The sequence below is a fragment of the Giraffa tippelskirchi genome, chromosome 11, assembly GCF_054371585.1.
Source record: "Giraffa tippelskirchi isolate mGirTip1 chromosome 11, T2T-mGirTip1v1.2.pri, whole genome shotgun sequence".
Taxonomy (NCBI): Eukaryota; Metazoa; Chordata; class Mammalia; order Artiodactyla; family Giraffidae; genus Giraffa; species Giraffa tippelskirchi.
This window is the reverse complement of record NC_137285.1, coordinates 13,908,215-13,933,102: the sequence shown is the minus strand read 5'-3', so window position 1 is coordinate 13,933,102 and position 24,888 is coordinate 13,908,215. Positions and strand designations below refer to the sequence as shown.

Below are 24,888 nucleotides of genomic sequence, written 5' to 3'. Positions count from 1 at the left end.
AACAGGGATGGAACCCGTTTCTCCTGCAATGGCAGGCAGATTCTTTACCAGAGTCACCAGGGAAGCCCTTCACAACATTCTTTCAATTTTTATGAAAATACCTTCTGATTCTAAAAATAATAAATGGTCCTTACAAAAAATTAAAAAAACTCTAAACCTTCAAATAGTAAAAGGAAAAAAAGTTTGCCACAAATCCCATCACCCCAAAATAACTGCTATAAATACATTCAATGTCTGTCTTTCCAGATTATTCTCCGCCCTTATAGATAGAGATATAAAGGTGACATACTTTGGGTTCAGTTCCAAGATCACCATGATAAAGCTAATATTAGTATAAAGCGAGTCACATGCAGTTTTTGGTTTCTCCAGTACATATAAAAGTTGTTTATACTATACTGTAGTCTATTAAGTGTGCAATAGCATGATGTCTAAATAAAACAAGGTACATACTTAAAGAATATTTTATTGGGACTTGCCTGGTGGTCCAATGGTTAAGACTCTGTGCTTCCACTGCAGGGAGCACAGTTTCAATCCCTGGTCCAGAAACTACGATCCTACCTGCCTTATGATGTGGCAAAAAAAAAAAAAAAAGAGAATATTTTATTGCTAAAAACGTTAACTATCATCTGAGGCTTCAGCAAGTCAATCTTTTTGCAACAGTAACATCAGAGTTCACTGATCACCACAACAAATATAAAATATAATCAAAAACTTGAAATATTGCTAGAATCACCAACCTGTGACACAGAGACACAAAGTGAGAGGATGCTACTGGAAAAATAGTGCTTATAGACTTGCTCGACTCAGGGTTGCACATACCTTGAATTTGTAAAATAATATAATATCTGCAAAGCACAGTAAACCAAAGTGCATAAAATGAGGTGTGCCCATATATAAATGAGAGCACACTGCACAAACTGCTGTAAAACATGCCTTTTCATTTGACATACGTCTTAAGTACTTTCCATCTCAGTACAGACCCACGGTATCATTCTTGATTGCTGCATAGTACTCCATCATAAGGAAATAGCATTCACACAATTAACTCCCTCTCTGTGAACATCTGGGCTGTTTGCAATAAGAAGGAATTCTTTAAAAAAAAAAAAAAACAGCAAAATTCTGTAAAGCAATTATCCTTCAATAAAAAATAAATTAATTAACCAATAAGAAGGAATTCCTTTAAGAAAAATAAACCTTTGAAATTACTCCCAAACAACAGATTTCATTTTTTTGCATTCTCTTCCTGTCTGTATGGCATGACATATTTTTACATGGTTGATATCATAGCAAGCATCCCATTTATATTTTGCAAAGTTTATTATAAACATTTCCCCATGTTGTTTTATAGTCTTCATCCAGTTTTCTCTTCCTCCAGGGTCAGCACTTCACATATCCTTTGTTTGTTTGCTTTAACAATCTTGTCATAATTCTTTAAAAAAAACAGAAAAACATTGTTAGCTTGTTGGTCATATAAAAACAGGTCTTAGCAGGTCTTAGGCTGAATTTAGTCCATAGATTTGCCAGCCCACAGGTTATTTTGCCACCCCCTGTCTCTCTGCTGCTGGGAATGTCTCTATGTATACAGCTTTTTCCTTCTTTTGAACCACTTCCTTTGGATAACTTCCCAGGAATGAGATTACTGGATCAATGGACAGCAATGTTTTTAATGGCCCCTGCTATATATTGCCATATTATAAAATTGTGCCAGCCAGCAACTTGTGAACATATAGATTTCTTACAACCTCACCAGCACTTATTATTAGGTTAAATCTTACTCTAATTTAGGAAATATAAAATGATACCTTGTTTTTATGTCTATCTCCAATTGTTCTCAAAGTAGGGAATTTTTTCCTGTGTTTGATTGCTTTGTTGAGTAACTTTAGAGAAGCCGAATGTCAGAATCAGCTAAAAAGGAGCTATCCTGAGCCCCTTTCTTCAGTTCAAAAAATGAGATGCTCCTTTGGTTCAAATTCGAGTTCACATGTAACTTCTCAGCGAGTTCTGCTGCATTAAAATGACAGAGAGAAACCCAGTGAGGCCTTATCGCTCTGTGGCAGCAAAAAGGACTGGAAAGTAGGTCGAGGAATTAATCCTGCTGGTTCCAGTAATTAGAGTAGACAATGGGGTCGAAAGTTCAGGCTGAGCTGGGGAATGCAGCCGAAGAGTCTCTTACCAGCCCTGGATGCATTGCCCCCTGCCTTCAGCACTGCCCAGGACTGGGCTTCCTCATCATGGCAGTCCCAAAGTGTGTTTTCTTTTTCCCCCGCTCTTTAGAGAGGCATTTTTGGCTTTTCCTCCCATGAGAAGTCAGATGGTCCCAGAGGCAGAAGTGATTCCCACTGAGAGCCCTCTCCCTTCCAAAGGGATACCCGAGGTTATTTTCCTCCTCAAGCTTCAGCAAACTGGTGAGAAATGTTAATTCTCTGTCTCTGAGTCCAAACAATGTGCTATGCTCCTTTTACTTCCAGTGCAGGTTTGCACGTAATTCTTGAGCACATTAGATGCATGAAAATGATGGACAGAGGCTGATAAGGTGGGAGGGACTCGGGTAGAAAGATTTCAAGTGTGAAGTCAGGGTTGAACTGAATGATAGAGTCCTACTGTTTCTTCATCAGGCATTTTACGGAAAGCACAGATGATAATCTCAATTAGCTGAAGCCAGACAAGTATTAATAATATAACTCGAAGTGAAGGAAACATTTGGGTAGAATACAATAGGAAGTGGTGAGAGAGAACTATGGTGAACAAAAAAAGTACACTCATGGGAATTCCCTGGTGGTTCAGTGGTTCAGAATCAGCCTTCCAATGTAGGAGGTACGGGTTCAATCCCTGGTCAGATACCACATGCCTTGCAGGAAAAAAACAAAACATAAAACAGAAGCAATATTGTAACAAATTCAAGAAAGACTTTTTAAATGGCCCACATCAAAAAAAAAAAAAATTAAGTGCATTCCTGTCCGAAAGCATTTACACTCAAATGTTTAAAAATCATAGTTCCAGCCCAACCAAACATGTTTGCAAGGCTGAAGTAGGGCCCCCAGTCACCCCAGTTTCTAAATTCTAGAAGCACCACCAGAATCTTCCATTCTTCTATCAGCCTCCAACGTCATGTTTCCATTTCAGTCTCCACTTCCCTATCCTTCTTCACCTCCTCTTGCTAGGGTCACCTTGACTCCACTATGAAAAAAGCCAAACCTTCAAGCCAAACTTTCTCCCAAAGGATCAGTTGAAGATGGGCAGACAGCCCTTCTCCAGATAATGAGACTCTGGTCTCTACCAGATAACATAGCTTAGGGCAAAATTGAAAGCAGGTGGTCTAGGCTGAACATCCTGAGTTGGAAGAAACAGAAACCGGCTCAGTCTCCTCCAAGTAAGACAAGATTTATTGTAAAGACACAGTTCTCTCAGAAACCAAGGACAGAGAATCAATAAAGAACCGAGAAGCCTCCTGAGAAATAGAAAGCCTCCGAGAAGCATTCCAGGGCCCCCCGGGGGGGGGCGGGGGGGCAGGTATCTTAAAATGGATCTGATTCATAGGATTTAGGAGCAGATTTTCCATTCAGTTTAGTAAGATTGGGATTTTGACTGTTTTAAACTGAAGATCCAATGAGTGCCCACCAGGAATTCAACCTACCACTGAGAACCATGCAGACACACCCACCCATCTGTTTTTCCAGCCTGCACGTACAATTCAACTTTCCACCAAGGCATCAAAAATAAGTTGATAAAGGCTCATTAATTAAGCTTAATGAGCTGTGTGTGGCCACCAATTAAGAGATATGTGGAAGGATTTCTCCTTCCCTGGGGCCGAATTGGAGCCCCACAAAATGAGCCTGGGTAGTGAGATGGGGAGAAAGTCCACCTTGTCTGATGCCTGGCCTTGTGTTTCTGGAAGGTCTCCACTGGGTTCAGGCTAGGGTTTGGTTCATAGGGTCACAGTTGGAGTGGGCAAGAAGGATACCCCAAAGAGCTAAGAGTAGGATAAGCCAGAAATGACTGCAAGCTGAATCCTTAGAGAGGTGGATGGTCAAGGAGAGTGAATCTGAGTTGGGTCAGCAAGTCCAAGGAAATGAGACTGGCACTAGAAACACGAGTCCAAGCTAAAGGCTTAAAAAGAGAGAAAAGGGACACGGGTTAAGGAGTAAGAATGAGGATGTTCCAGCCATGCTGACCTTCTTCCAATTTCTAAAAAAGCCACACACTTTTCTACTTCAGATCTTTGAGCACGTGATTCTCTGACCTAGAATACTTCACCTGGTTCTTTGACTGGATGATTATTTTGCAGGCTTTAGGCCTCAGCTTTTCTTGCCACTTCCTCAGCAAGGTCTTCAATAGTTGATACCCAGTAATTTTGCCTGCCCAACATCCATACCAATTTTGGCGGAGGGGTGGTTACCAGCATCATTTACAGTGTTTTGGTCAGCTTCGTCAGAGTCACCAACAGCCCCAAACATTGTGGCTCACTACAACAAACATTTATTTCATGTATGGCACCTTTCAGCCACTGCAGCTTGAGCTCCATGCATCTCTCATTCCACGATACAAGCTGAAGCCACTATCTGGGACAAGTCACCTGGTGGTTGATGGCAAATAACAGGTAACAACTAAAAATGTACACTCGCTCTTTTTTTTAAAGAAGTGTTTTTATATTCAAAAAATATCTATTTATCTGGCTGTGCCCGGTCTTAGTTGTGGCGTTCAGGATCTCTAGTTTCAGCCTGCAGGCTCTTAGTTGCAGCATGTGGGATCTAGTTCTCTGATCAAAGATCAAACCCTTTCCCCCGCACCCCGTATTGGGAGCACAGAGTCTTAGTCACTGGACCACCAGAGAAGCCTCTACACTCTCTCTTAAAGCTATTAACTCAGACTTGGCATGTGAATGTCAGGCATATCTGCTGATATTCCATTGGCTTAAGTAAGTCACATGTCCCAGTATGTCAGGATGGGGAAGGATAGACCACCTTTGGGGGGATTGCTGTTTATGCAGCAGTGAACAAGAGTGTATAAGCTTGCTACAGGGAAGGAAGCCAATGGCTGGGGAACAGTAGTACAATCTAGCACAATATGCTGAAAATACAGTTGGTTGCAAGTAACAAGAGAATGCCTGACAAACAGTAGCTTAAAAAAAAAAAGGTGGTTTATTTTTCTCACAAAGCAAGATCTCAAGTGATTTCAGAGTTTGGCAACACACTAATATCCTGACCAGTATCTCCATACTTCTTCTGGGCTTGCTCTCATGGTCTGTAAGAAGGCTGGTGGCTAACATTCCAAGCTGTTTTTTTCCGCATTCCAACCAGGAAGAAGAGGGAAGTGGTGCTACTGGCAACTTCTGTCCCTTTTATTCAAAAACAAAAAGCTTTTACAGAACCCTCTCCCCCTACCCCCAGCAGCTTGTCTCATTGGCCAGACCTGTGTCATATATGTGGCCATCTCTTCCTGCAAGGAAGGTTTGGAAGGTGAGGAATTAGGTTGTATTAGCCTTGACAATGGAAACATACAGAAGGGAAGGAGGTGGAGATGTATATTGGTCTGGCCAGCCAACGGAATCTGCCACGGGACCCCCTGTTTCCCTCCGCCTGTTCCACGTGGTCCTGGAACAACTGTCAGTCAAGGTGTCCTGCCCTTCCACTACTTCTCCAGCAGTGGGGGCAGGGAGGGGGTGGGGTGGGGTGGGGCTTGACTCATGTGAACTAAGAATAGGAAATGGTTGGCCATGATACCTCCTGTCTGAGGCATTTAAGACATCTCATTCCTCTTGTCCCCAGGATTCCCAGCATTTCCCGGGTTCCTGTTCTTCCAGCACCTTGTCCAGTTTTCCATTGTATCTGTTGAGTCATCTCACATCTTTGCAACCACATTCCAGGATCATTTTCTGTTGCTTGCAACCACGGAAGCCTGGCTGATAACACCTTCCTTGATCACAGTGTTTAAATAGGGCCTCCCCTGCTATTCTCAGTACCTTGTTTAGTATTTTAAACCCCTGGAATTATGTAATTGCTTTGCTGTTTGCTTGTGTCATGTCTTTTTCTGACCAGACTGTAAGCTTAATGCGGACAGGGAATGTGACAGACTTGATTATCACTGCATGCCCCAGAACTAACCCACGCCTGATATATTTTAAAGTCTTTAAAAAAATTTGTTTTTGGCTGCACTGGATCTTTGTCACTGTGGGCAGGCTTTCTCTAGTTGTGGTGAGCAGGGGGTTACTCTCTAGTTGTGGTGCCCGGGGTTTTCATTGCGGTGGCTTCACTTGTTGTGGAGCACGGGCTCTAGGCGTGCAGGTTCTGTAGTTGCGGTGCTCAGGCTTAGTTGCCTTGCTGCATGTGGGATCTTCCCAGACCAGGGATCAAATCCATGTCCCCTGCGTTGGTACATGGATTCTTAACCACTGGACCACTGAGGAAGTCCCTATTTTAAAGTCTTAATGAATATATATTAAATGTATGAAGGAGTTCTTTAGGCATCTGGAGGTCAGAACTAGAATTTTAATTTTATTTATGGATACTGGTCTAAAATGTGTTCTGCGGGTAACTCATTGTGGTTTAAATGTGTGCAATCACTACTGATGTAGAGGCAACTGGAAATGTCAGGGCTATTGAAATGTGTTGGGGGAGGGTCACGAAAGCACCCCAGAGAGGAGATTTCTGAATTTCCAGATCCTAGAACAGTGGTTCTCAAGTTCTTTTGCCCTTTTTGGTTAACTTAGGTGTGGCCAAAGACCCTTCATCCAGTCTCCATCCCCAGTTCCAGTTCCAATTTGTGTAGTAGGGGTTCTACAAGGTTGGGAAGCATGGAGCAGGAGCCAGCCTTCCAAGAAGAATGCTGCAGCTGATTTCTTGGTAAACCCTAGTAACATACTAATTTTAGTTATGACTAGTGAATTGTAGTAACTCAGTAGTTTCCTAGAAAGTGACACTTAGTCACACATAAAGCTAGAAATCCAAGGATGTACATGTTACTTGCTCAGAAGAACCAGAGGAAGGGAATGGCCTTTCAGGACAAGGTCGTGGCCCTCAGGAGGGAGCAGTGGACCCTCTCAGTGGGCTGTGGGTCACCAAGTGAGGACCTGCAGGTGGCCAAGGTCTGGGGTGGGGGGAGGAGTTGGGCTCCTGAGTCACAGCAAGGGCCCACATGTCCAGAGTGCAGCTGGAGTTATCCATTGAATGAATAAACAATACCTCCCACACATAGACATATGACTGGATTTTCAACACTAGTGCAATGAAAAAAAAAAATCCTTTAAAAGCAGAGAATAAGTCATCATGGCTTTTTGTTGTTATGCCTTCTCTTAAACAACTGTTTAATGTGCAAGTTGGTGAGATTTTGAGAGGGTCTAAAAAGGGCATCCAAAGGTGCTAAACACTGGGATGGTTGGGAACCAGAAGGGAGAAGGATGGGGGTGCTTGGCTTGGAGTCCCCCTTCCGCCCACCCCCCACTCAGCTACAGGCCACTGAGGGACAAACTCAGTCCTTACCTTTCCAGCTGGCACCTAACCCCTCCTGCCTGGCCCTTTGCTTCCTGAGGACTGCATCACCAAGGCAAGCAACCAACTTGTTGCATAAGCTAAATGTGTGTATGGTACAAGCCCCTGACAGTAAGTTTTTTGGGTTAATTTTTAAAGTTATATATATTTTTTAAGTTGTCAGGAGTCCCTTTCTGTCCACCCTTCAGCTCTGCTTTCCCTGGGTTGGCTTCCTTTGCAGGGAAGACCTCCCACCGATGGCCCCCAGCAGCTCCCGGCTCACATTCTACCAGTTTAGCAATCTTACGGAGAAAAGAATGCCTCTCTCCCCATGGTTTCAGCCAAAAAAATAGCTGCCATTCACCCGAGTGCTTCTTCAGAGCCAAGCCCACCTCCTGAGCACGTTCCAGGATTCGCTCACTGATTCCTCACAATGACTGTTGATGTCGCTGCTATTATTATCCCACTTACAAGAGAGGAGACTGAGGTTACATAAACTAGCCCAAGGTCACAGGACTACTAAATGACAGCTGATGCTCTTAATCATCACACTTTACTGCCCGCTGCTACCTCGGACTTTTCTGTAAGTTATTTTCCACATCTCTGGGATCAGGCAGGGCCCGTTCATCACAGTTACTGATAATTAGCCCTGCTCAACCTGCTTTGTGGGTGTTATCTCATTTTTTATTTCCCTTTCTCCTATAAGCACACTGAGACTCAGAGAGGTTAATTAACTTTCCCGAGCCTGCACAGAGAGAAAGTAGAGCATTAGAGATCAGAACCCCAATCTGCTGGGTTCTAAAACTCCTCACTTAGGGATGTTGCACTTGGTGGTCCCTGTACCTGCAAAGCCCTTCTCCCCGCCCTGGACCCCGGCATCCATGTGACCCAGCCATTCTTTCCTCCAGTTTTTCCTTAGTGAGGCCACCACTGAGTACAGGCCTTTTATTGTGCTCCATTGTGCTTCACTGAGACCTTTTATTGTGCTTGACTTTATAGAGATTCACAGATCTTGCTTTTTAATTTTTTTTTTTTACAAATTCAAGGTTTATGGCAACTCTGCATCGAGCAAGTCTATAGGCGCTATTTTTTCCCAATATCATGGGCATACATTTTGTATCTCTTTGTCACATTTGGATAGCAATATTTCAAACATTTTCATTACTATATTTGTTATGGTGTTCTGTGATCAGTGACCTTTGATGTGACTATGGCAAAAACTCACTGAAGGCTCAGGTGACGGTTAGAATTTTTTAGCATTAAAGTATTCTTAGAGTATGTAATTGGTTTTTGACATCATGCTGTTGCATACTTAATAGGTTACAACGTAGTGTGAAGATAATTTTTATATGCACTGGGAAGCTGAAAACTTCATGTGACTCACTTTATTGAGATCTTCACTTTATTATGAGGATGCAGAACCGACCCCACATCTCAAGGTATGCCCATAATCTGGTTAAAACTGTAACTGGCCTCTCTACTTCTTCCTCAGCCCCTTACCTGGCTCTACTTTTTCTTCTGGAGAAAGAAAGGTCTATTTATAACCCTTTAATATACTAGAGAATTTACTCATTTATTGTGATCTATTACTTATTTTTTATTCCTCCTGTTGTAAGTTTGACAAGGCAGGGATCTGATATATCCAGAATAGGGCCATGCATAGTAGGTGCTCAATAAATATGTGATGCATGATGGGTCTTGACAGATGGCAGATCAAGAAATCAGCCCAACATTATGTCATAAATTCTGTATGGAGTCCAATCAGAGTGGATAGGAGCATGTGACCACCAGATGACTTGGCAGGACCCCTTTCCCCTTGTACTTGTGTTCAGTCATGTCTGACTCTTTGTAAGGGCACGTGGACCCAGAACATCAGACGGACTGTAATAGGTGTGGGAGCCAGGAGGAACACGAGCCCAAGAAGAGAGGGCCTTGGTTTTGTATCTCCTTCAATTATGGAAGCCGCTGAGGAACAAACTCAGTCCTCACCTTTCCAGATGGCATGCAACATCTCCTACCTGGCCCTTTGCTTCCCGAGAATAACACTCACTTCTTCATTACCAGACGGAGGTCAGGCCGCCAACAACAGCATGGGCACTCAGAAAACAGTGAAGGGGCTCCATCTTGTTCTGAGTTGGCTGTTGATCAGCCAAATTTAACAGGAACTCAGGAAAAGCTCCTCAAAGCCCACAAGTGATGCTGTCTCTGGGATGTGGGGGCAAGCCCATGCCTCAGCTTCATCCTCTGCAAAATAGTAAATGAACCTTAGTTATGGAGATCAGTATGTGGTTAGGGTTTTGGGATGGCAAGGAGCAGAAACAGCCACATGGGCAAATAACTAATTGACTGGAAGGTTGTGGGGGTAGCTCTGGAATTAAAGAAGAGATGAGCCTCTGGGTCCTAGGAAAAGGGTGGGCCGAAGCAGACCTGAGGCCCTTGGCCATGACCCGTAACCAACGGATAACTTGGCAGATCCCCTTTCCGCTCGTGCTCATGCCCAGTTGCGTCCAACTCTTTGTGACCCCAGAGACTGGGTTCCAGGCTCCTCTGTCCATGGGATTCTCCAGGCAAGAATATAGAGTGTGTTGCCATTTCCTCCTCCAGGGGATCTTCCCAACCCAGGGATCGAACCCTTATCTTTAGCGTCTCCTGCATTGGCAGACTGGTTCTTTACCACTTGAGCCACCTGGGAAGAAGGTGCCCACCTGCTTCAAGAGTCCAACTCCTGGTTAGAACCTTTCACTGGCCTCGCTTAGGCAATATCCCTAAGGCTAGGTCAGTCGAGACAGGTTTTTTGAGCCCCGACAGTGTCCGAGGCTCTGGTCTAAGAGCTGGGGATGCGGCTGGGTACAGGACAGACAAGATCTCACGCCAGGCACCTCATGGCAGGGAAGACAGACCATAATCACCTAAAGAAGTGAAGGAGTCTTAGGTTTTAACCAGTGCTTTGAAGAAAATCAAATAGGGCAGAGAGGAAAAGTTTCCTGGCAGAGGTGGCCTTTGTGCTGGGCTTGTAGGATTTCCATAGGGAGAGATGGAGGGAGAAGTAGGCTAGACTTGAGAAACAGCAAACGCACAAAGGACGGAAAGTACAGAGCCCATCCTGGGAATGGCAATAAGCCAAGGGGGAGCGTGGGTGTAGAAGGAAAAGAATGTTGGCATCACACCACGGAGAGGCCCTAAGGGCTAAAGGGGTGTAGTTCACCTCCCAGCTCCGGTGGGTCCAGGGGACAGTGTCAGCTCACATGTAGAGGAGGCTGCCTTCCTCCCACTAGAAGTACGTTTCAGAATCACCCATCAGAGGTGTTGCCAGAAAGAAGGAGGAAAGAGTGCTGAACCGAGTAGAAAAAAAAATTCATCGTAAGCAAATCCATAAATTCATTCGACAACAAACACATATTGAGCACTACTCTGGTGTTCCAGCCTGTGCTTGACATAGAGCCATGGAATCCTGAGCTTCAGAATCTTCCCTCCTTCCCTATAAAGGACTCAACTACTCTCCACTTGCCTTCAGTTGTTTTAGTTTTTCAAGTTCAAATCTCTGAAAGACGTCTGATTCTCTTGTGTTTTGAGGCCAGCTACATTACAGGCCCAGGGCAGGTCCAATCAGGACCGACCATGGGGCACTGCAAACCTGGTTGTTTCCAGGGGAAATTGGGCTCCATGTCAACATGACACAGTCATAAGCAAGGATCATGATGGCAGGTTAGCCTCATAGCCTCCTTCACTGAAATCAGTGCATGACTCCTGACTTGGACCGAGAGTTGTTTTCATGGTACCGGCCAGAGTCCTGTGCCAAGGCTGCGGATCCAGTCCCAAGGGCTGGGGAAGAAAGGTTGTGAACTTTCCCAGTGTAGGCAGTAACAATGATAGGGATGCAAATTATCACTGACAATTTTTTACCACTGCATTTGCATTCAACCATTTAATATTATTAAATGATTTATACTTTGAAAAGGCCCCTGTTCCCAATTGGGCTTCCCAGGTGGCGCAGTAGTAAAGAATCTGCCTGCCAATACAGGAGACGCAGGAGACTTGGGTTTGCTCCCTGGGTTGGGAAGATCCCCTGGAGGAGGAAATGGCAGCACATTCCAGTATTCTTGCCTGGGAAATTCCACAGACAGAGGAGTCTCACGGGCTGCAGTCCATGGGGTCGCAAAGAGTCAGACATGACTTTGTGACTGAGCATGAGCACTGTTCCCCATTTCAGAGGGTGGGAGGCACAATTAACTAATGACTGGTAATCTCTGAGGAAGAGGCATAAGTGGGAAAGAGTGGAAAAGCAGAAACTCATCTGTTACTGTGGAATTGTACACTGGGCCTGCCTTCCTAAAGAACAACTTGGCAATACACTAAAGCACTAAAAATACCCAATCCCTTTGATCCAGAACTCTAGGAATTTGTCATAAGGACACAATCAGATATGTATGCAAAAAATGTTCCTCCAAGGTGGCTCACTGTAACATTAATATAATACTGAAAAATTAGAAGTAAATTGAATATCCAATAATCAGGGATTAGTTGAGTAAATTATGGCATGTCCATATGACAGATTCAATACAGTCCAAAAAAACTGCATAGAAGCATATTAAATAACGTAGGAGAATGTGGTATATGAAAAGGCAGGCCGTAAAACATTATGAACATCATGTCATTTTTGTAAGGTTAGTTTTGGAGATCTTTGGGTAATAGGATAGAATGGAGGAGTAACAGAGGTAGGTAAGGATGACGGCTTGGAGATAAGACAGACATGAGTTCTGTTCCCAGATCCACCATTTACCAGCTTGAACACTGTAAGCCTCAGCTCCCTCATCTTTGATATGGGTCTAGGATGGTTTCTGGACTATACCAAGGGCAAGGTACTTATTAAATAAACGTTTCTAACTAAAATGGTGGGTGAAAAAATAAAATAAAATAAAATAAAATGGTGGGTGATAGTATGTGGGTATATGTGTGTATGTGCTCACTGTGGTGCTTTCTGGATGTGTTCAATTCTTTCTGAATTAGGTCGTTATTGCTTTTGTAACTTGAAACACAGTTATTAACATAAAAATGGAGAGGCAGAAAGGAACCATGAGAATATTATTCAACATAAGAAATGTCATCAGGACAGGAGGAATGTCAACAGTGTGTTAATTTGCCATCTCTGTCTGCTCTCAGAGTTGTCTGTTTTGAATCATTCTGTGGCATTTCTGTTCCTCTTTTTTTTAAGGACTAGTTCCAAGAATTAGAAAAAAAAACACAAACAGAAAGACAGAAAACCCCCAAAACTTCAGGCTATGTGGGTGAGTACAATTTGCAGAAAAACAGTTCCAAAATAATGTAGCCAATACAGCTCATGTTTTAAACTTCAGATATCTGAGCAAATATCTAAATAACACCTGTAAACTTCTCCTGCTTGGTAACAGCTTGCTTGTTAGAGATAAGTTGGAGAGAAGGTTCCAACGTTCATTGGTTTTGCCTACCCCAGCATCCACCTGCTCTGTACCCCTGCCCACATTGTTTGGCATCAGAATTCAGATATTTCTCTGGGAAAATGGTCCCTTCCCCTAGATCCTTGTGGCTCAAGGTGGGCCTGGCCATGTATTGGCTTTAGAGGTAGGCATGACCCAGTCCTGACTAATAGGAGTACAGTGTTGTTCTGGCCATTGGGATTGGCTCAGGGATGGGCATATGAGCCAAGCTGCACCAATCAGAGACGAAGAATCTTAGCCCTGGGATTTTTGGCAGAAGTGCTGATATTAAGAGTGCTGTCTTTCCACTGGGATGCTAAGCGGGTAGAATGTAAGGCTGAAACTGTCAGGAATGGCTTCAACATCATTTAGGCCTGCTTGAGAAGGGAGCAAACACAAAGGATGAAAAGGCAGGAAACGACCAAGTTAGATTCCTGCTGACATCCCTTTAAGCACGGGGATTCAGCTCTGCCTAATGTTCACAAACATTCCTTTCTGTTTAAGCCAATTGGAGTTAGTTTTCTGTTGCTTGCAACTGAAAAAGCCCTGACTTCGCCGGAAGATCAGTCTGAAGTGGTAGATACATTCATTTCATTATAAGTTCTAAGAGTCTATAGTGTTTATAGTATTTCAGGTGCTAATGACTCATTCAATGTTTCTTAAGTAGAACTCCTCCAGGACTGGCTGCAGTGAACACCTAAGAGCCCTTTGTAATTAGCTCATTAAAGGAACCCCAGCAAAGTGGTTGTCAACTTACTTAAAAACAGTTGTCTTGAGTAGGCTAAGCCTTTCTCCTGCTACACCCCCACCCCCCCAACCCACCCCCGCCACACACACACAATCAGGCTTTGGAAAGCCTTTTTCAGAGATAGAACTAATACAGGTCCACATTCAACTCCTGCCCCGATTAATAGAATTCTCACTAAAATATTTAACTCTTTATCTGTAATCCTTTCATACTAACAGAAACAGTAACACTAACAGAAACAGTAACACAAACAAAACATTGCAAAGAGGTTGTGTTTTCTATAGAGAGCAGACCAGCCACTGTTATGCATTATAATAGTGCTCTGCAGATAATGTTAACTCTATTCCTATTTCATTTTAGCACCCTGTTTCCACTCCTTTTGGTGTGGTTACCAAGCTATAGATCGCTTGAAATGTTGAGCTCCTGGGTGCATGCATGTGTGCTCAGTCTTGTCTGTCTCTTTGCAACCCCATGGACTGTATGTAGCCCACCGGGCTCCTCTGTCCATGGGATTTCCCAGACAAGAACACTGGAGTGGGTTGCCATTTCCTTCTCCAGGGGTCTTCCCAACCCAAAGATCTAACCCGAGTCTCCTGCATTGGCAGGAGAATTCTTTACCACTGAGCCTTCTGGGTAATGGTTCTTTTTACCTTATCAAAAAATTTTAAAGGCCAGTCAACAGTCTAAGAGGTTGATTCATATCAAAACAAGCTTTACTGAGTTCCTAGTGTTTACAAGACAGCATCAGATTTGAAGGAGACAGAAAGATGAGAAACTCCAGTCTAAGTCCCCTGGAGATGACCATCTAGTTGGGGAGATAGGAATGTGGTTTGATGTAGAGGGCCTGGACTACTGAGGTACAAATACTGATTCTGTCACCTCCTAGCTACATTCTTCAGCAAAGTACAGAATCTCTGTATACTTCAGTTTGTCATCTGTGAAATAGGGCTAAATGATAGTTCCTACCAAATAGGCGTATTTGCCGATTAAATCAGTTAGCATATGGAACGTCAAAGAAAAATGTCTAGAACTCAAAAAAGATGTCCAAGTTGTCTCTCTTTCTTGTTTTATATCTTCATAGATCTCTTGTATAAGATCTGATTTTGATGTTTTCCCAGTAATTCTCAGGTATATCTTGGGTTCAAGAATCAACATGTTTGGTGACAGTCCCACATATCCCTCAAAAATCCCTTTGGAAGTAGCCATGTTGGCCATCTGTAGACCATCTCTCAATCCAGTACGTTCTGCCCAGTTTATCCCACATTTTTCTTTGGTTGAGTACCAGATAAAGCAGTATCTTTATATTTAGGAGTCAGGTTGTATGAAAAATGCTGGCCCTTAAATACTTGAAAAACATTTATAAACACTGGACTCTCAGGGCATCCAAAGGCCACACCTAAGAAGAAACTCATGAATCAAGGGATCAGCTATCCTCTCAGCCCACCCAAAAGTCACCCTGGATAAGCCCTCATCACATATCCTGCTATAGGAACCACCTGTACTTGTTACATTGTTCTTTCTCTCCACAAGATTGTGTGGCTGAATCCAGGAACAGTAAAGGCTTATAGGAGGCAATTTCCCTGTATTTAATTTGCTTCATAGTAAGACAGTTCAGAAACGTTAGACATCAGGGTCAAGGCTAGGACTTGGGGATCCCAACCCATCTTGACTTTGAAAGCCCTCTTTGTAAAAAGCATTAAGATCTGGAGTCCAAAGCATGAGACTTGAGTCCACAATTTTCCACAGGGTGACCTTGTTACTGGTCACTTTATCTCCTTCAACTTTAGTCTCTTCCTATGAAAAAGAGGCTCTTGAAAATATATACCACCCACAGTTACTGAGAGACTGAAGATAAAATATGTGTGTTAAGTTAAAAAGAGTATTCATGTGTTATTCACTAACTCTACAGTCATAGTATGGGACCAGGGTCTAGTGATGATGAGTAAGTCAGTCCCTGACGTCAAGAAGCACTCAGCCATGTGGGAAAATGTAGTAGAAATGTGTAATGATACTATGGTGTGGCAAGTATGATGGTGAGTTATTCTGTAGTACCTGCCAACACTCCAGTCTTTTTGTAGTTCCAAAGGAAATGATCTGTTTTGTTTTGACAGTTAGTTAATGCATGTTTGGGTAGTTTCTGTTTTGTGTTGCAGAAGAGAAACACAATTTGAGGTATATATATACATACATTCTGAAAAGCCCTATCCTTGCTAGCTGGGATGGTGGGAGGATTGGGCAATCCTATCAGGCTTCTTCAGCTCAGGGAAAGAATTCTGAATGACTGTTCATGATCAAATTAGACAGATTTGTTTCCCACTAGCAAACAGTCACTAATAGTTATTGAGTGTATGCTGTGCATATTGTATTTTCTATTGAAAAGCCATACAGCTTGGCATCAAATGGGCTCTACCATTTACTAGCCATGGAATTTGGAGCAAGTGATTTACCTTGTGTGAGCTTTAGTGTCTCCTCTTGAAATGGGGCAGAAATGGTGTAAACATGAGGATTTAGTAACATGGTGGGACACCATGGGGAGTGTTCAGCAATGGCAGTTGTCACCACTGGCTCCATGGAAAAGCCTGAGCATAAGAGAGATTCTGTCCTGGAAAGATCTTTGTGATCACTGCAGGGCTCTTCAGGAGACTGGTAGTGTTAAATTTAAAAGAAGTTTTAGGTTCTCATGTCAGCACATAAGGCAAAAAAGGATGGGGTCAAGGTACACTTGAAAATGCCCTGCCCATAAAGTAGGGTATATATGGTATTATATACAAACAACTCGGCTTTGAGAACCACTGAGTCAGACCATCAGAAAGAATAAAAGGAAAGTTTACCTACAACTGCCTGAGGATTCAAACCATTCTGTCTCCAAGGAAGAGGGTCTCAACTGGGGGCAATTTTTCTCTCCCAGAGGACATTTGGCAATGTCTAGAAAGGCACTGTCATAACTAGGATGGGATATGATATTGGCATCCAGCAGGTAGCAGCCAGGGATGCTACTAAATATCCTGCAATGCCCAGGGCAATCTCCCAAAACAAAGAACCACACAGCCTAAAATGCCACTAGTGCCGAGGCTGAGAAACCCTGCTGTAAGTTAACTGTCAAATCCACATTTAGGAATGAGAGATGGGTGGAGTCTGCTTGGATGGTCTGCTTGTTAAGGGTTTGGGCTGGGTGGTGGGAGATTAATGGGATGCCATATGTCAGAGCTCTTAGTTCAGGGCCTGGCACAAAGTAGGTGCTTAACAAATATTTGGTGAGTGTATAGTTACATCTTGCTTGCTGGGTTCTATCACATACACACAGTTTTTTGAAATGTGGCTGGAGACCTGCTGGGCCACCTGCCTCCTGTCTTCCCAAACTGGAATTTTACTTCAGCCCCACTCACCGGGGACGGACCTCATGCAGCTATCTTCCATGAGAGGAGGTTCTGAAGCCAGCACCGATTCAGATGTAATCCTGCTATATCATGATTATCAAAACTTCCTAATTTGGATTCAAAATTACTAACCTCTCAACTCGCTGTGGAAAGCCTTCCTCATAGCCACATGGTTTTAAAAAGGAGCTCTCAAAAATATAGACTCCATTTCCCCCCTAAAACAGAGTGGATCTGAACTAGGAGTCCATGCGTCCAAAGCAAAGCTGGGGGATGGTGGTTGGCACTCACAACCTAGGAAATTCTCAAGGACCACAAAGGCCAGAAAATTGCTTTTAAACAAAAGAAATATTTCCATTTCATTTTAGCCCCTAATGTATCACATAACTCTAATATCATTCCTTGTCCAACTGAAATATTTGAATCCAAATAATTCTTAAGTCATTTGGACTCTATTCAAAAGTGAATTCATCTCTTTAATCATCCTTCCCCTTATTTTTTAAATAAAGACTAATATTGAAAGTTGAGTCTATTTGTGGATTTTTTTTTTCACTGTTTCTTTTTTTTACAGTCACTGTTGCTTTCTTCCCTATCATTTCTTACTCATCAGTGTCTTGAAAATCCTAAACTTGTCTTTTTCCATTTTTAAATTTTCCTTCATTTAAATATTGTGGACAGCAGGCAGACTGAATAATGATGAATATGATTAATATTCAGACTTAATAAGTCTTATGAAAAGGCCTTTTTATTCCAAGGAAGGAGGATGTGTGGTTTTGGCAGCATATGATGTCACAGTGACAGAGTCGAATGTAGGGTAACTGGATGGGGGAAAGGCAATGTCCTGGCCATACTGCCCCTGAGAAGGGGGACATGCATATGGTACCCTCTTCCAATATATCCAGAGGAGAAAGGGAAATGTGCCCCCAGAGTGCATTTCTGCGTCACTCTGTCTCAGGAGTTTTCTTGATTTCAGACATTGTCTTGGTGTGTCTCTGTGACACAGAATGTTGCACATTATGCTCAGATGGGCAGGGCCTTCTCCTTGATGTCCTCCTTTTCCTAAAACACCTACGATAGAGAAGACCATACCAGGATCCAGGAATGGCAAATACACAGCTGATTCACCTCTACTCTCCACTCCTCTGCCTATGGCAGACATTACCGATCAATGACTCTTTTCCCCAAAACACACATACAGCCACTACCAGTGGATTGCGGAGTTAAGCACATAAGATAAAAAAAGATTTTTTGCCTCTGCTAAGTAAAAAAGAACAATACTTGAAGAGCATGGGAATGTCACCACCACTGTATCCTTTTCCAGAAACCTCTTCAGTGCTCCAAATCCCAGTTGACCAAAGGTTTGAACGAGAAGAGGGAGAGGTCAGCTTTGCTTTCTCCATAGCAATTTGGTTTAAAAACCTGAAGTCTCTGAGTACGTAGAAACAAGCAATTGAATGAATTCACCTTTTTTCTTAATAGAACCCTAGTCTGTAGTTTTTGAGTAAGGTGCAGATTTATTTTTATTTGCAGTTTTCCTCTTGAAATTGTATAAAATTACCTCTCCTCACCCCTCCAATCCTTACAACTGCTGTTTTTTCCCTCAAGTTCCTTGTGTTTTTACTATAGGAATTTTTTTTTCAAATAAGTTCCTGATGTTACTTTATCTATAAGTCCTCAGTCTGAGATGGAGTTTTAGAAACAATCTAGAACCAAAATTAATTCTACCATTTTATAATCTGCCCAGTCAGATGCAAAAAAAAAAGAAGTATATGGTTTTCAAGTACTTTCTATACTTGAGACTAAAAACAGCATTTTCTTTTCTTTAAGCAAATGCAACTCTCTGGGTACTTACTGTAAGAGGATTTTAGTCATTGGAGACATTTAAAAAAAGATCTCAAATGAGAATCTTTCTTTATATTTTTTTTAAAAGGATATTTACTTTGGAAAATGCTACATCTAGAAAAATCGTGCCTTTGATAACAACTGGCCCACTAAGTTTTACTGTTTTTTGAGGGGGAGGAAGGGGCGGAGGAGGTTGGAGGCTGTGTACAGGCACTTCTGTTCACCCACCAGCCAAACAGGATCTGAAAGTTCATTTTCATTCATTCATTTTCATTCATTCATTCATTCATTCAGTCAGTCAGTCAATCAACACGTATTGAAGGCCTGCCATATAGAGAGCATTGTGCTAGACAATGGGCCTGTAGTCATGAACAAAACACTCTCTTTGACTTCCCACTTTTCTCAGCCGGGCATGCCAGAGAAAGCTGCCCTAAAGTCCTAAGACAGGAGTTCTTGGGCAATGTCTGGAGAACTTTTTGGATGTCACAATTGCAGGAGGGTGCTACTGGCATCCAGCGGGTAGAGGCCAGGAATGCTGCTAAATATCCCATGATACACAGCCCCTCACCCCAAATGTCAACCGTATGGAAGTTGAAAAGCCTAACCTTAAGGCAGACAAGATGTGTAAGGAACTAACTTCTAGTCAATGCTTCTAGTTAAGCACCATCCTTAGAGAAATGAGAAAACAGAAGCTCAACTCATTTTCTGTCAGATTTTCTTCTCTCATGGAACTGTGAGTGAGAGAGGTTGGTACCATTGCTCTCAGGGTATGGTCCATGGACCAGCAGCATCAGTGTCACTTGGGAGCTTGTTAGAAATGCAGACACTCAGGCCCCACCCTAGGTCAGCTAAATCAGACTCTGCATGTTGACACCTCCTGTGTGCACCCAGTGATAGTTTGAGAAGTTGCAGCTCTAATCAGACGTGAAACAGAAGTTTTAAGTGACAGTCTTGATATATGCTGATATACGTGAAGGTCTCAGGAGGTGGGGTCATGAAGGCAGGAGGCAATTAGGTTATGAAGGCAGAGTCCTTATGAGCAGGATTAGTGCCCTTACAAAAGAGACCCCAGAAAGCCCCTCACACCCTCCATTGTTTGAGGACATGGCAAGAAGACAGCCGTCTATGACCCAAGAAGTGAACCCTCACCAGACACCGTCTCTGCCTTGATCTTGGATTTCCTGGCCTCCAGAACTGTGTGAAATAAATGTCTGTTGTTTCAGCCACCCAGTCTATGGCATGGTTGTTATAACAGCCCCAAATGCTTTGGAAATGTGGTGATGGAGAAAACTCTTGAGAGTCCCTTGGACAGAAAGATCAAACCAGTCAAACCAGTAAAAGAAATCAACTCTGAATATTCATTGAAAAGACCGAAGCTGAAGCTCCAGTACTTTGGCCACCTGATGCGAAGAGCCAACTCATTGGAAAAGACCCTGGTACTGGGAAAGATTGAGGGCAGGAGGAGATGTGGGTGACAGAGGATGAGATGGTTGGATGGCATCACTGACTCAATAGACATGAGTTTGAGCAAACTCTGGGAGATAGTAAAGGACAGGGAAACCTGGCATGCTGTAGTCCATGGGGCTGCAAAGAATCAGACACAACTGAGAGACTGAACAACAACAAGCCCCAAATGGGCTAAAACAGCTACAAAGGAACCCACTCTGAGGGGTCAGGGAAGGCTTCCATGAAAAATCAGCCTGTAAATTGAGGGCTGGATTGGGGATCAACCAGGAAAGTAGGGTTCCTGGCAGCGGGAATATCACTAGCAAAGGTTCAGAGATGGGAGGGAGCTTGGTCAATGGAGGAGCTGAAAGAAGACGCATTATATCCAGAGTCTTTTAGCATGGTGTCCTAAGAGCTGAGAGAACTGGTCAGACCAGAGTTGGAATCCCATGAATGATAATTGTCCCAGGCGCCCCAAGTCTGACATGAGACAAAGCAAGAATGATCCTGCTGGGAACAAACGCTGCTCCCCAAGCCCTCTGACTTAAGGTTACAGAGCCATTATGTCGATACATTTCTGTACAGATTTTGTAGTTTATGACACATTCTGGCAACGTTTAGATGCAATTTCAATGAGCCAGAATGTAGTACTGTAAACCTAAAACTGGATATCCCTTGAAGCTGTTAGAATCTGGCAGGAGACCTGCTCCCAATTACAAGCACAGTTTCCAACTTCACTGTTCCTTCCTCAAAAGCATTGAAAACAAAATCCATTTTTAATGAGGGACTACTAAACACTTTGCTTTCTGTTAATGTCCCCTTTGGCCTCTCAAGCCTCAGTATGTCTTACACCCCAAGAAATGACCCCCACTAACTGACTGGCCAAGGCAAGAGAGTATCCTGGGAATCTTGCATCCCAGCACAAATATGGCGACCGAATGGATGGAAACCAAGGGATTCTGTCCCCACCACCTCGATCTCCTCTGCACATGGCCAGCTGGGTGCACATGGCCAGCATGATGCACATGGCCAGCCCTTCTCAGAGCTGGGTGGGAAATCGGGAGAAGTCATCTCAACACACACATCCAGTATACACTTGGCTGCCTGACTCCTCATCTCTAACCTATTACTAATCTTACAAACCATCCATTATCCACTCAGTATCTGGCAAACGTGAACTTGGCCCACGTCAAAGCTGACTGATGAGATCCAAGTTAGAAGAAGTGGGAGAAAGAAGAGAAAGTACAAAAGATGAGCCAGACGGTTTTCCAACCTGTAAGAACATGTTGTATTTACCAGGCCGGGTATGAAAGCCAAGCTCCATTCCCGTTGTTTGTCTTCTGCTCAGGTCCTGGGTTATGTTTGGTGCAAACAGGTCAGTACCCCCCGCCCAGCCCCCCGCCACCCTCACTTCCATCTGATGATTGGCGTATTGTTTAGAGACGAGGGATGATCCTGTGCTCTGGAGGAAGTTGGCAAGAAAGTTTAATTCTATAAAAAGAAACGCGCGGTCAGGATACGGTTTCCTATTCTGAGTCAAGGCAGAGAAGGGAGTCAGAAATTCCAACCCAGAGGGTCAGGACAGGCTCCAGGACCTGTTGAATCACATCTGAAACATGTTCCCCATCCTCCTTTCTCCTCCTCCCTGTTCTTACAACTGGCCAACTGGGATTACACAATTCGCACTAATTTTATTCCACATGTGGCTGTTTCTTATTAGGAGGCTGGATCTTATTTTTTTCCTTTACCATGTCCTCTCTCCTGATTCAGGTGAGTAATTCCATTTCTTAACACGGGGATTCTGTTCACACTCTTGGCTGGACTCAAAAAAAAAAAAAGTGCACTCAAACTTTTTCTTAAGGTGTCTTTTTTCTGTGTCTTTTTAATCCCCGAATCTTTGTTTCTCTGCCCAGAATCTCCATTGTTTCCTCATTCTGAAGAGTTGGACTCGACAGGAACCAATGGAAAAGTGAACATTTGAGTCAATCGACAGGATGTTTTTGGTCACCCAATACCCAGCAACTGTTTCTAAAGGGTTTTGTCCCTACCTCCATCCCCCCACCCCACAACTGGAGTGGTGAGTTTTCTCTTTAGCTGAATTCACCAGATGTTTTGGCGGTACATAAACCTGGCTTTCCTGTCTTCCAAGTGGATGAAATAGGATCCAAATCACAGCACGTCGCCTCAGCTTCTCCAACCAAGTACTTAATGGTTCTTGAGAATAATGTAAAGATGGAGTTCAGTTTTCTTTAGGCCTTGGGCCCATCGGATCCAGGTGTTGGCATTTTCTGGCTTCGCTTTAGAAGACTTCCAGGTGGAAACTCAGATTCATGAGTACGAGTCAACTTCCCCACAGCTACCCTCCTCCATCACTTTAATTTTTCTGGCCACGTATCAGAAACTGTAAAAGTACACCCCAAAATCCCCGCGAAGGATGAACTGCTGTAGTGGCACGCATGTGATTCAACCACATCTGGAGAAAAAACTGCTCTGCGACTCCCCCTCAGTCTTTGCAACTCCAGGCGCCGCCCCCCCACACCCGAGTCAAAGGGGAAACAGGACCCCTTCATCGGCCTCCAACCTTCCTCTGCCTTGTGCCCCGTTTTGCTTAGAACAAGCTTCAGCATGCCATGCCACCTCGCCAGGCCTTGCCAAAATCCACGAATGGCACAGAGAGTACATTAAACAGATGGAATGCAACATACATGTAAAGAAATAAGAGCACTGCCAGGAAGGTTGGCAGCAGCGCTGGAATGCTTTAAACAGTGTGTGTGTGGGTAGGAAGAGTGAGCCCAGAGTCGGCGAGGCTGCCTCCTTCTCAAGAGCTGTTTCTTTTACAGCCATGACCTGTTTTGCCAGTCAAAATAAATACGATGTTAAATGCCCCCTTTTACTGGCTCCCAATACCTTGGCAATGCAACTTGAAATATGACCTGCTCTCATTGGAAAAAATGTCCTTTTAACTGAGTGGAAAGGATGTGCCCCTTCTAGGCAGTAAGTAAGAGGGTCACGGATGGTGGGGCCTTCTGAACACAGACACACTCAGGAAGCAGCACCGGCCGTGGAACCAACACTGCCTGTTTCAAAGTCATCACCTTTAGAAGATTCCTGGCAGACACAGAGTAACACTTGGGGCTGGCTTTCAAGGCTTCTGTCCCCTCTGATTTCAGCAAGAGCAATAAAGCAGGAGGCCTGAGTGTGGGCCGTCTCATGAGGCACCTCAAGACAGCCAAGTCCTTCCTTCTAGCTGTGCTAACCAGGAATGGCCTCGGGGTCAACCCATTCACGATGCCATTTAGTTTTGTGTGCTCCCCACAGCCACAGTCACTCCATAACTACATCAGCATCTTGCCACGTGTGTGAGGAGCTTGATGGATTTCCCCCAAAGAGTCATCGTCACATTTTCTGCATACCAGGCACCTCGGATGTATTTTCTGAATCATCCCATTATCGCATGAGATAAGGATATTACTACTCCAAAGACTTCCCTGGCAGTCCAGTGGTGAAGATTCTACTTCCACTGCAAGGGGCATGGGTTCAATTCCTGGTTGGGGAACTAAAATCCTGCATGCCATGTGGTGCAGCCAAAAAATAATAAAATATTTTTTTTAAAAGGGATATTACCACTCCTATTTTCCCCTTCACAGATCACAGCCTTGTTGTTGGCAATAGGGCTTGTGTAACTTAATGAAGCCACGTAAAAGGAGAAGGGGGCAGTAGAGCATAAGATGGTTAGATAGCATCACCAACTCAATGAAGATGAATTTGAGCAAACTCCAGGAGAAAGTGAAGGACAGGGAAGCCTGGTGTGCCACAGTCCATGGGGTCGCAAAGAGTCAGACATGATTGAGTAACTGAGCAACAACAACAATTCCTATTTTACCTATGAAGAAACTGAAGTTCAGAGAGGTTGAGTCACCTGCCCAAGATTGTACAGCAGTTAAAAGGGAAGCTGGAATTTGAACCCAAGTCTGCCTGCTCTCAACGATCAGGCTGTAAGGGCTCCATGCTGGCTTCTAACAAAACTCCCAAGGCAGCAAACCTGCAGCATCACCTTCTTTATTCTCAGAACCCTGTGAGGCAAGGTATTGAATTCTCTATTAAAGATGCCATAAGATGTGTTAGTTTCTGGGGTGGCTGTAACAAGTTATTACAAACAGGGTGCTTAAAACAGAAGTGTATCCTCCCACAGTTCTGGAGGCCAGAAGTGAAGATGTTGGCAAGGCCATGCTCCTGCCCCCTCTGAAGGTTCTAGGGGAGAGTCTTTCCCTGTCTTTGAGCGGTTGCTGGCATTCCTTGGCTTGTGACTGTATCACTCTAATCTCTGCCTCTGTCCCCACATGGCCTTCATACAGGTCTCCTCCCCTTCTCTTCTAAGGACATTTGTATTGGACTTAGGGCCCCTTCACATCTTCTTATCTCAAGATGCTTAACTTAATTACATCAGCAAAGATTCTTTTTCCAGTGAGATCACATTCCCAGATTCCAGGGAACTGATTCTAAATCTTTCCTACCACATCAGGAGATGATGAAATGATTTATAAAAATGAGAGTCTCTCCCA

The 24,888-nt window shown here is 43.6% G+C and overlaps 2 long non-coding RNA genes across 2 annotated transcripts in view; one reads left to right on the top strand and one right to left on the bottom strand.

Annotated features, from left to right (window-relative positions):
- Nucleotides 1–920: 920 nt before the first annotated feature.
- The window catches only part of LOC145525843 (uncharacterized), a 33,764-nt gene continuing 9,796 nt past the window's right edge, over nt 921–24,888 (bottom strand). Inside the window, exons 4-6 of the long non-coding RNA XR_014068445.1 lie at nt 9,482–9,707; nt 1,803–2,004; nt 921–1,429 (exon numbers count right to left, since the gene is read on the bottom strand). This is a non-coding gene — a long non-coding RNA (uncharacterized LOC145525843). The remainder of the gene's footprint in view (nt 1,430–1,802; nt 2,005–9,481; nt 9,708–24,888) is intronic.
- LOC145525844 (uncharacterized) lies at nt 7,705–24,448 on the top strand. The gene is made up of 4 exons (XR_014068446.1): nt 7,705–8,046; nt 8,783–8,902; nt 12,676–12,748; nt 22,240–24,448. It is a non-coding gene; the product is annotated as an uncharacterized LOC145525844 (long non-coding RNA).